Source organism: Hyla sarda, chromosome 4 (genome assembly GCF_029499605.1).
Source record: "Hyla sarda isolate aHylSar1 chromosome 4, aHylSar1.hap1, whole genome shotgun sequence".
Taxonomy (NCBI): domain Eukaryota; kingdom Metazoa; phylum Chordata; class Amphibia; order Anura; family Hylidae; genus Hyla; species Hyla sarda.
Genome location: NC_079192.1, coordinates 32,713,608 through 32,726,873, shown reverse-complemented (window position 1 = coordinate 32,726,873; position 13,266 = coordinate 32,713,608). Strand labels below are relative to the sequence as shown.

Below are 13,266 nucleotides of genomic sequence, written 5' to 3'. Positions count from 1 at the left end.
TACAAACTTTTAAAATATTTTGTCTTTATGTGCTGGCTTTTTAATTGTAAAAAAAAATAAAATGTTTGCAGTACTTAACTGGGTGAAATATTTACTCGCGAAAACATCTGCTGTAAAACAGTAAGGGCCCATTCACATGCGGAATTACACTCCAAGATCACGCCGCTAAAGAAAACGGTGGCGTAAATGAGTTTTCCGCTTCCTCACGCGTTTGTTCTTTTAGCGGAATGCATTGATATCAATCTAGTGCCAATGGATTTCGGTGGCCCCCACTGTAGAAGGAATTTCTGCTTGGACTATCTTCAGAAGTTTTCGTAGTGTGATTTGTAGCAGGGATGATGTTCCTGGAGAGAGATGCCAAATGTAAAAAGATTTGGGCAAACTAAAAATAAGGGTCAGAACTCTGGACACGGACATTTAATGTGGAGAATGCACCCGGGTGTAAAAACCCAAAGGCAGAAGATAGAATATGTGATACAGTCCTAACTTCAGTATCTGAGGAAATGGATTTAGGGTTCATATTTCAGAAGGCTTAAAGTTGGGCCGACAATCGGGGAGATTTATCAAAACCTGTTCAGAGGAAAAGTTGCCCATAGCAACCAATCAGATTGCTGCTTTTCATTTTGCAGAGGCCTTGTTAAAAATGAAAGAAGCGATCTGATTGGTTGCTATGGGCAACTTTTCCTCTGAACAGGTTTTGATAAATCTCCCTCAATGTCCTAGAGCAGCCGAAAATGCTAGCAAAATGCTTGGTGTATAGGGAGAGGTATTAGCAGTAGAGAGGGAAGTGCTTATGGGTTACCAGGAAAGGTTAAAGGATCTTAACATGTTAAGAAGAAAGACGAGACTGAGGGGATATGATGGAAACTTTTATACACGTAAAGGGAATCCACACGATAAAGGAGGAGAGCATATTTAATATAACAGAAACTACTGTGGTATGGGGTGTGATGCAGGGCAGATAGAATTACTCTAGGGGCAGGTGGCATTAACACGGGGGCAATAATGACTCTGATGCCACAGTAGCTTTACTGAGTGACAGGTGTAACAGTCTATACAGTTCAGCCAGGCCAACGGAGGTGACCAGTGACTTCAGAGACCTTAAGGGCTTGCCGGGACTTGTAGTAGAACGGGACAATTTAGTGCAGACCACTTTGACTTGACTGACAAGACACTGACTGTGGTTACTTGCAGGTTTGTAGCTTGTGGCTGCAGACTGGACTTGAGGCCTCCTATGACTCCGGACACACTCCTTAGGCAAAACTTGGCTGGACCTCAAAGACTAAGAGCAGAGGCTCCACCAGGGCTTATATAGGGGAGACTCTGGTGGGATCCCATTGGTCACCTGGTCACGTATACCTTCTGGGTAACAATCACATGGTAAACAGTCTTAAAGGTATAACACTCTTACATATATAACATAGGGATTATATACAATTACGATAAACAGATGGGGGGGGGGGGGGATAGATGGAATAGCCTTCCTGCAGAAGTGGTCGCTGCAAATACAGTGAACACATCCATGGGATAAGCATAAGGCTATCCTTTATATAAGATAGGCATAAGGCTGCATGCACACCACGTTTTTGTTATACAGTTCCCGTATACGGTTTCAAGTAAAAAAACGTATGGAACCGTATAGAAAACCGTATGTATTAAATTAACATTGTAAACTGTATGTCAAACGCATCATCCGATTTAGTCCGTTTTGCATCCAATACGGGTTTTGTCCGGTTTTTCCCTGTACCCAACACCGTAGACTACCACGTTTTTTGGTCCGGGTGAAAAACTGTATAGTTTTTCTTTTTTTCTTCGAATTTCAATCAAACAAGTGAAAGTTTATTAAAAATGGAGTGGAAAGTTAAACATATACGTTTTTTTTCTTAAAAAAGAAAAAAAAAAAAACAGATTCACCCAAACATCATTTTTCAAACCATATACAGGTTGAAATTTGTACACACGTCTTTTTTTTAATACAGTTTAGTCCGGTTTTGAGGAATCCGTTTTTCATCAAAATGCGGGAACTGTATTGCAAAAAACGTGGTGTGCATGCACCCTAAGATATGGCCTGGGACTATTCGTAGTATTCAGAATATTGGGCAGACTAGATGGGCCGAATGGTTCTGATCTGAAAATACATTTTAGGATTCTATATATGGGCCCTAACTAGGGAGCAAGGGGGAGATGGATGCAGCCGCGCCTTAATTCTGTGTCAAAGGATGTCCGGGAATGCTGGGAGTTGTAGTTTTGCAACAGCTGAAGGCACCCTGGTTGGGAAACACTGGGCTACACACATCCATAGGACAGAGCTATAGAGACTCCATGTTCTGAGATATAATATCCATAGGCATAGCTCCCTGATCTCCCACGTTTTCTGCGATGGGTGGGACGTTCCTGAATTCCGGCCACTGTCTAACTGAAAGGAATGCCGACCGCCATACAGGTCTGAGAATCATTATAAAATGAAATTAAGGAAGGCTCTGGAAAGGAGGACCGTGAGAACATATGTTAATAAAGAGGTTCTGTACTGTTTATAAGCGTCACTGAAAACATCACTTAACCATATGATTACGTGAACAATGCCGCACCCAGACGCTGTCAGGAATTACATTGGTCTGCATTCACATCATGTTTACATGGATCACTAGATGACCCCGTTTAGCTCATTGAAATTAAAGGGGTATGACACTGAGTGGAAATGTATTGTGGTGGCACCCATGCAGGTTTATTACGTTACCTAACTGGTTTCACCTACTATCATTTTGCCCCTTTTAAAGGGGTACTCCGGTGGCAAACTTTTTTTTTTTTTTTCATCAACTGGTGCCCGAAAGTTAAACTTGTAAATTACTTCTATTAAAAAATCTTAATCCCTCCAGTACTTATTAGCTGCTGAATACTACAGAGGAAATTCTTTTCTTTTTGGAACACAGAGCTCTCTGCTGACATCATGAGCACAGTGCTCTCTGCTGACATCTCTGTCCATTTTAGGAACTGTCCAAAGCAGCATATGTTTGCTATGGGGATTTTCTCCTACTCTGGACAGTTATTTAAATGGACAGAGATGTCAGCAGAGAGCACTGTGGTCATGATGTCAGCAGAGAGCTCTGTTTTCCAAAAAGAAAAGAATTTCCTCTGTAGTATTCAGCAGCTAATAAGTACTGTAGGGATTAAGATTTTTTTTTAATAGAGGTCATTTACAAATCTGTAGAAAGAAGGTACCAAAAGCCTCTAGACTAATACCATAAATGGTACATGATGGTTAATTAAAATGAAATCGGACTGTGCTTCACTTTAAATGATGAAAAATAATTTATTGTAAAATAATTATGTAAAAATGAGACATTAATATAAAACATAAATGAAGGACATAAATTAATACCTCCTTACACAGGGCCCTTGTGGGGAGGTGATATGAAATAATATAAAAGCAATAAAACATTAAAATCCGCTTATATAGCGAGATATTCCGCTAATCCGCCATTGTATAAACCGGCATAGTTCCCTTTTTATAAGCTGCACTCCGTATTCATATATGTTGTAGAATTTCAAGATTTTAAAGACAACTCATATAGTTGTATAGTTACCAACTCCCATAGATGGAAAAAAGTTCTTGGTATAATAGTATAGCTGGACGTCCGAGAGGCAGATGACGAGTGCTGTGGAGGCTGTGTCCAGCGCTGGCATGCTCTTGCGGTGACGGGCCCGGTTGCCACAGGCCTAGGAGAAGGTCACGGAGATGGATGGATTACTCCGGAGATGGAGGAGCTTTGGAGGAGTGGTATCAGAGAGAGGGAGATGCGGTTGATGGATTGCGGTAATCGTGCGGCAATGGTCTCTTTCTCTAGACGCGTTTCAGGGTACTTTATAAACAACCCTTTCCCCAAGAGACCATTGCCGCACGATTACCGCATCTCCCTCTCTCTGATACCACTCCTCCAAAGCTCTACCATACCCTGCATCTACACCTGGCTGTATCTACCTGCTTTGCTATCGTCCGATGCCGAGAGGCCCTCCACGAGGCTTTGCTTTGTCCCGGAGCAGATCCAACTACCTCGGAGTTTGCCTCCATCTCCGGAGTAATCCATCCATCTCCGTGACCTTCTCCTAGGCCTGTGGCAACCGGGCCCGTCGCCGCCAGCGCTGGACACAGCCTCCACAGCACTCGTCATCTGCCTCTCGGACGTCCAGCTATACTATTATACCAAGAACTTTTTTCCATCTATGGGAGTTGGTAACTATACAACTATATGAGTTGTCTTTAAAATCTTGAAATTCTACAACATATATGAATACGGAGTGCAGCTTATAAAAAGGGAACTATGCCGGTTTATACAATGGCGGATTAGTGGAAGATCTCACTATATAAGCGGATTTTAATGTTTTATTGCTTTTATATTATTTCATATCACCTCCCCACAAGGGCCCTGTGTAAGGAGGTATTAATTTATGTCCTTCATTTATGTTTTATATTAATGTCTCATTTTTACATAATTATTTTACAATTAAATTATTTTTCATCATTTAAAGTGAAGCACAGTCCGATTTCATTTTAATTAATCATCATTTACCATTTATGGTATTAGTCTAGAGGCTTTTGGTACCTTCTTCTTTCTACAAATTATTTTACATTTGTCCTTTTTTTGGTGTAAGTACATTCCATATAGCCTCAACTAATTTATTCTGTGAGCTGCACATACCCCAATTTTTTATATTTGATATCATTTACAAATCTGTTTAACTTTCTGGCACCAGTTGATTTAAAAAATAAAAAAGGTTTTCCACCGGAGTACCCCTTTTAAAGGGGTACTCCGATGAAAACCTTTTTTCTTTTAAATCAACTGGTGGCAAAAAGTTAAACATATTTGTAAATTACTTCTATTAAAAAATCTTAATCCTTCCTGTACTTATTAGCTGCTGAATAATACAGAGGAAATTCTTTTCTTTTTGGAATTCTCTCTGATGACATCACGAGCACAGTTCTCTCTGCTGACGTTGTTATAATAATAATAACGCTTTATTTAATGTTGTCCTTAGTGGGATTTGAACTCAAGTCCCCAGCACTGCAAGACAGCAGTGCTAACCTCTGAGCCACCATGCTGCCCTTAGCATACATCTGCTATGCATGATTGCTAAAATGGACAAAGATGTCAGTAGAGAGCACTGTGCTCGTGATGTCATCAGTGTTCCAAAAAGAAAGGAATTTCCTCTGTAGCATTCAGCAGCTAATAAGTACTGGAAGGATTAAGATTTTTTAATAGAAGTAATATACAAATATGTTTAACTTTCTGACACCAGTTGATTTAAAAGAAAAAAGGTTTTCCACCGGAGTACCCCTTTAAGCCCTCTGGGTCTTGGAGACATTAAAAGTGCCACGGACTTCCGGTTCCGGCGCGTCTGATGTAGCAGGCGCCTGAGGCGAGCTCCCGCTACCCCCGCCAGTTATCGGCTACATACCGGCCCCACGCCAGGCAAATCTAACGGAGGGGGCACCTGAATGTCCACAGGAGACGCGACGATGGATCGGTTCGTGCAGCGCAGCGGTCGGCCTCCACAGCAGCCATCTGCACCGGCTGCTCCGGACCAACAGCGCGCCTCATCTAAAATGGCGGCCGCGCGCGCCAACCAGGAAGGCAGGGAGGAGGACGGAGAACCCAGCACCGCAGTAATAGAGATGCAGGGACGCAGTAAGGGGAGCCCAGGAGAAACGGAGGTTCCCCAAAATACAGCCGCTCCTCAACCTGCGCCACATACAGTGTCGGGAGAAGCTGCTATGGAGGTAGGCACGCAGGAGCCCCTGCCTTCCCCTTCTCCCCCCACAAGAACAGCTTTACCATGCATGCCCCATATCTTGGACGACCACCCCACTCAGATTATCCCACCTACCCACCAGGCAGCACAGGATGGGCAGTTTAATATTAATTATGCCTTGCTGGCAACTGAAGTGGCTGCACGTATGGTACCTACTGTCCAACATATTGTGGAGGAGGTGTTGAAGACTGCACTGCAAAGCTTACATCTAGAAGTAAGGGGCCATTCACACAGAATTCTAGAGGTGGAGCAAAGGGTATCTCACTTGGAAGATGGAGAGAATACCTCAGAAAGGCGCTTAAACACTGTCGAAGCTGAGCTGGTCAGAGTGTCTGAAAAGTTGGAAGACCTTGAAAATCGGTCCAGAAGAAACAATCTTAGGATCGTGGGGGTCCTGGAATCTATCTTGCCACAGGATCTACAGAAGTTTTGTGAACAGGACTTACCTAAAGCATTAACACTATCCCATCCATGCAGGGTGGAACGGGCTCACAGGATAGGGCCACCACCTCCTTCTGCAAAAGGTAACAGGGCGACACCAGCAAACCGCCCTAGACAAGTAATATTACGATTCTTGGACTTCAATGACAAGGTCGAAGTTTTGCAAGCTTACCGGCGCTTACAGCAACCGCTAATAATACAGGGAATGCGCCTCCTAATCTTTGAGGACTTTTCCGTGGAAGTGGCGAAACGCAGAAGGGCGTTCAGCGCCATCTGCACATCCCTATTCAAAGCGAACTGCAGATTTCAACTCCAGTACCCGGCCACTTTACGGGTATTCCATGCTGATGGTTCCATGTCTCTATATAAAACACCTGAGGAGGCGTCTACAGCGCTGGAAACGATTTTGCATCCGACTACTCACCATCCTAGGAGTCAACGATCACCACGCCGGCGAAGATCAAGATCTCCCCGAGTGAACAGACGATCCAGATCGGTAAACAGAAACGCAGGCACGATCTCACCGCCACCGAGGGATTACCGCAGGCGAGACAGGTCACCCAGACAAGCAACGGGAGGGAGACGCCAATCATCGCCGGACTGAGCAGCCACAGTGGGTCCAAATTGACTGTACAGCCGACGAGGTGACGGACGTATGGGACGTGATCGGGCCTGGAGGCCACAGACAGGTTCACTTTTCTTGTTAACTGTTACCAGTTTTGATTGCAGCTCCCTCACCTACTGCTACTTCTCTTCCCGGATGGGGGTGTAGACAGATATGTCCTGTACTCCAGTACTGGGTAGTGAGCTAGGGCTATACATCTGAGACAGGATCTATGGGAGGGGTACACGACCACCTGAAGGGCACTCTTACAGAATTCGAGTGTGGGTACTTTAAGGGTATTGTCCAGTGGGGGAGACGTAGCTGGGAATTTTGTTATGTGATAGTCTCATAAGGACCTTTACTTCACGAGGCTTGATCTCAGGGGGGAGGGGTGGACTCGCCTTGACACAATTGGGGTTTCAATGTATATTGGGTTACCTACTGTTATGTCAGACGAAAAAAGGAGGTCTTCTACCCTAGAGAGAGGCATCGTTTTTCCTCAGATGCCTCATGGGTCTCTTTTGTTTGGTTGTCAATGGTTTATTGTTTTGGTTTTATTTACCTTAACTATACAGGTGGGATTTCAACAGTCAGTCTCTTACTTAGCCCATGGACACCGAACATCACAGTTACAGCGTCAGGTTCATGCTTTTAGAAATGGCATCTCTTCCCAGTTGAATGTGACTACTGTATTAGAGCTAACTACCTTTTGCTTACACTCATGTATCATGCTCACTGGTAAAACACGACTAGGAATGCACCATGACTAGAATTATATCTTGGAATGTCAAAGGCCTACGCTCTCCACATAAACGGAGGCTTTTTCTTAGATACCTAAAACGCTTCAATCCTGACATTGTATTAATGCAGGAGACTCATTTGGCGACTGCTGATTTCGTAAGGATGCACCAACAATGGGTGGGACATGTCTTTGGCTCACCCGCAAACGAAGGGAAAGCCGGAGTCATCACCCTCATAAACAAATCGTTCACGTTTCAACTCCTTTCCCATACAACAGACAATGAAGGTAGAGTCTCTCATATTATCTTGGAACATAACGGGGACACGTTTAGTATCTATAATGTGTACGCACCTAATGGAGAAAACAAAAGGTTCTTTATTGATCTTACTGACAGAATCCAGTCTGACAGGACACCGGGAAAGTTACTGGGTGGAGACCTAAATACAGTACTGGACCCATTAGTGGACAGACAAAGCCCGCATGCCCCTAGTTCGACCATCCCCATTCGGTCTAGGGACTGTGTATTACCACTGTTCCTGGAGCAACTGGGAATGACAGATGCATGGAGACTACACCATCCCGAAGATAGGGAATTCACCCACTTCTCCAATGCGCACAACTCTTGGTCCAGACTGGATTATATGCTGGTGACCGCGGAAATGAGTAATAGAGTAGAGGAAGTGCGCATCGGGGAATTGGCACTATCTGACCATACCCCCATAATATTGCACCTATACCCCTCATGCCCAAAGGGCTCAGATATTTTGTGGAAGTTCCCCACTTACTTGGCGAAAAATGACGCATTTGTGGAGAAACTGAGATCGTGGTGGCTAGAATTTACGGCACAAAATGCTGATCACCGCACAAATCCGACATTGTTCTGGGAAACTGGCAAGGCTGTAATGCGGGGTAGGCTGATTGCAGATATGGCCAATCTAAAACGCACCTCCCGGGTGAAATTTGCGGAGGCTAGTGCCCGATTGCAGTCTGCATACGCCGTATTCCTCGGTTCCCCCACAGATGACCACAAGGAGAAATGGAAAGAGGCAAAGGCTCAATTTGAACTATGGCTTGACAGGAGGGAGAGGATGAAGAGGGCTCATTTTGAGGTAGATTTATTTCGCCACGGGAACAAGGCAGGTCGCCTAATGGCTAGGCTAGCGAGAGGTAAACGCCCCCTCACACATATCACAGCCCTAAAAGACACCGCAGGAACGATGAACACAGACCCTCATGTCATAAATAAAATTCTGGCTACCTTCTACGCTGACCTATATCGTGCTGGCCCTGCGGATATGACGTTAGGGGAAACATTTTTACGAGGGGTGGATATTCCTCAGCTGACGGGTGAGCAGAGGGATATCCTTAATTCGCCTATAACGGAGGAGGAAGTCAGCTCTACCATTAGGAATCTACATAATTGTAAAGCCCCGGGGCCTGATGGGTACACAGGGGAATTTTACAAAGCACTTCTACCACAGCTAACCCCAGTGCTAGTTGACGTATATACGGTCTATATGACCACAGGATCTCTTTCCCCAGCTGCATCACTGGCATACATCAAACTACTGCACAAACAAGGCAAAGATACCACAGATCCTGCCTCATATAGACCCATCTCACTGATCAACCAAGACGTTAAAATCCTATCTAAAATCCTGGCAGATAGACTATCAAGGTTCATGCCGGCCTTAGTAGGCACCCATCAAGTGGGATTTATTAGGAACAGGTCTGCTACCATGAATCTTAGAACTGTTCTGGCGGTCCTGGACCGGTTGCAGCTCAGTCCCCAGCCAGGAGAAAGGCCAGCCCTGTTGACACTTGATGCCGAAAAGGCGTTCGATAATGTAAGGTGGGACTGGCTGGGGATGGTGCTGGATCGGATGGGTCTGCAGGGCACATTCCGCACATACCTAACAGGGTTGTATCGCAATCCGGTCGCTCAGATTTATACGCACGGAATTCTATCTGCACCCATAGCTCTATCCAAGGGTACCAGACAGGGGTGCCCACTTTCCCCGCTACTTTTTAATCTAGCACTGGAACCTCTAGCCAGATCTCTATTGTCCACGCAAATATACTCCGGAATAAAAGTAGGCAGAGAAGAAGTTAAACTAACTATGTTTGCAGATGATGTACTATTATTTATAGACTCCCCTGACCAATCGTTACATCGATTGCTTACCCATCTACAACTGTTTGGAAGTTTTTCAGGCTATAAAATTAACCTACATAAATCAGAACTGCTAGCTCTAGGAACATCCGCACCAAGGTGGGCCAACCGCATTGCAGGGTTGGGCATTAGACTGGCCTCCTCCTCGGTCACTTATTTAGGGATAACCATTGGTAAAACGCCTGCCACAATATATAATCTAAACTACCCGCCCTTGTTCGCTAGGATCCGTGCAGAGCTACAGCGCTGGAATAATATACCTCTCACATTTATGGGCAGGTGTCACTTGCTTAAAATGGTTAGCTTTTCCAGACTCCTTTATCCAATGCAAACCCTTCCCCTACTACTGAGACATGCTGACATACAGAATCTCAACTCGGCCTTCACCAAGTTCATTTGGGCTGGTAAAAGACCGAGAATAGCCTTGAAAAAACTAATGTTGGGTACACAAGAGGGAGGTCTAAATTTCCCTAATCTGAGGGGCTACAACCTGGCCTGCCTGTTTCGATTTGTAATTGACTGGATTCACGACTCCTCGTTCCACGCCACCACACAGTTGGAAAGGGAATTGGCGAACCCTTGGGATTTAACTACTATTATGCATACCTCCTATGCTAAGCTACCACCATTGATAAAACACTCAGTCCTACTACGGGACACAGTGGTGACGTGGAAGGAGGTTCGAAAACTATTTCACCTCCCTTTTTTAGTTTCCAAACATCTCCCCCTCACCAAACACCCAGAAGGCCCACACATATTGACCTCTCAAACCCTGTCGCTATGGGCATCCAAAGGTCTAACAACAGTACGACACATGATTAACAGGGCTGATAAGAGATGGCACACACCTCATGAGATGGTCCTGAAATACTCACTTCCGGCTGCACATACCTACACACTCATACAACTACACTCTTTTCTGTCGTCCCGGCTGCGAAATGTATCTAGGGAAGCCATAGAACATGACTTTGACCGTCTGGTAGGTGACTGCCCTCGCAAGCTGACAATTTCTAATTTATATCCCTCTCTGAAAAGAGCTCTCATCGGATTAGATCCAGAGTCCATATTCTCTAACTGGTCGAAGTGGGTACCAGGAGAAGATATTTCAGCGTGTATCCTGAGGGGATGGCAGGTGATACGACGGCACATCATAAATGAAAGATGGCGCGAGACTTACTTCAAATTTGCTCATAGAGCATTGTATGGTTTCAACATACGTCCATCGCCTGACTTCCCTGACAGGATCACAGAGTGTCCAAAATGCTCCAGTCCCCTTACAGATATGTGGCATGGGGTATGGTCATGTTCACAGGTTGTGGAATTTTGGCACAAGGTAATACGCTTTGTTAAAGATCTTTGGGGCATTACCCTACCCTTCACACCGAGAACCCTACTGTTCCACCAAAATAGACCCCCGGAAAGGGATACCCAAAGGGAAGGGAAAACACCTCCATTGGTCCATATAACTTTGCTTGTGGCACTGAGATGTCTTTTCTCTAACTGGCTACGGCCAGAAACACCAACCGAGGCCATGCTTATTTCCCAACTAAAACTGCTGTGTGGGATAGACAGGTTGGACACTGAACGCCACAGGGACACACATACTGGCAAGTTCTTTGATAAATGGAGGGTATTTATCCTTTCCCACTATACAATGTCAGAAATAGTAGATATAGTCACTCCATTTGGTTCCACTGAATGGTACAGTATAGAATCGTTGAGTGGCACGCTAGGAGGCCTACGTTTACCCACCTAATGTCAGAAATGAGACTATTATCACAAGTCATGGTGCATTCTGAATGCTTACGACTCAGGAAAGATTTGACCACATTAAGAGATGTCGCAAGGGGCTAGTTGCCTCCCGAGAGAGAAGTGGATCGACAGTGATACTTCATATGCGCTGAACTGACCTACCTGTAAAAAATTGCACATAACGTGTAAACTGCTTTGTTGTAGATTCTTTTATTCTATTTTGCTTTTCTGTATTTTGTATTTTCTTACAAAATTGAATAAACTATGTTTGAAAAAAAAAAAAAAAAAAAAAAAAAAAAAGTGCCATATTCAGCAGTCTCCCCCTACGCACTATGCACCTTTTAGATATTCAGAGATTAGCTGGTGACTGGTTCACCCCCCTTTATGTAACCTGTAAGGTTTTGTGATCAGAACCCTCAGGGTTTATTGACAAGGCGGAATTTACGCCTCAAATGAAAGCCCAATACACTTCTATGGGATTCCGCACTCCCGTTGACACTTCGGAATTTCCGCTTGCGGAAATTCCGAAGTGTCAACGGGAGTGCGGAATCCCATAGAAGTGTATTGCGCTTTCATTTTGAGGCTGAATTCCGCCATGTGAATAGACCCTCACTCCTCTTGGTGTGTAAGCTCTGAGGAGCAGGACCCTCACTTATCCTGTTTGAATATTTTGTGTGTAATGTCTGATACTTGTCTTGGCGCTTTATAAATAAAATAAAAAAAAAATAAAAAAAAAGAAGCAATAAAAACATTTCCAATAAAAACTACAGCTCCCTGCGCCAAAAATAAGTCAGAAAAATGAAAAAGTTATAGGGGTCAGATAAGAGCATTGGAAAAGTAAAATCTACTTCGCACTGATCCGCATTTTACCACCTGGGTCGCTATTCTCAGTCACTGACCCCTTAGGGGCCGTGATCATTAGCGATCACGGCACTTATTGGGCTATTCCGGGAGTTATTTTTTATTTGATTATGCTACAGGTGCTGTAACGTTAGCTAGTGTACCTGTGTTTGAGGATGATCTCGCAATTCTTATGTGATCTTTGCCCCGATGTTCATTTTTAGCAGCATACAAAATTAGTGTTGTCTCGGGTTTTCCCAGTTTGCGGTGCGGCCCAAGACATTACATCGCTAGTCAGGTGTTGAAAGAGAGCCTGTCTGAGCTTCAATGGGTGGAGCGACCGCTGGGTAGGAGGGAGATCATTCTCCACAGGGCTGCAGGGAATTTTTAGTTTCAAGCACAGCACAACATGGAAGGGAGCACAGGTGTGTTTCAATGGGTGGGGTGGCTGATGTGTGGGAGAAAGAAAAGTGACCTCACATTTACAAACAAGGGATCGTGGGACTTGTAGTTGGAAGGAGGAAACTTCAACAGGAATTGACCTTTTCACAAACAGAAAGCAGTAGCATTATGGTGGACTCAGCCATGTAGCACCAAGACAAGCACTGATCCTGCCTAAGCATGTCCATTACTGTCTGGCAGGTAAGAACTAAAGTCACTTTATGTTGGATAACACCTTTAAAGGGGTACTCCGGTGGAAAACTTTTTTTTTTTAAATGAACTGGTGCCAGAAAATGAAACAGATTTGTAAATTCTATTTATTTAATCCTTTTAGTACTTTTTAGCAGCTGTATACTACAGAGAAAGTTCTTTACTTTTTGAATTTCTTTTTTGTGTTTTCCACAGTGCTCTCTGCTGACACCTCTGTCTGTGTCAGGAACTGTCCAGAGCAGTATAGGTTTGCAT

The 13,266-nt window shown here is 44.3% G+C and overlaps 1 protein-coding gene across 1 annotated transcript in view; it reads right to left on the bottom strand.

The window, feature by feature from the left end:
• The window catches only part of LYL1 (LYL1 basic helix-loop-helix family member), a 189,860-nt gene that overhangs the window by 168,975 nt on the left and 7,619 nt on the right, over positions 1-13,266 (bottom strand). The window lies entirely within an intron of this gene.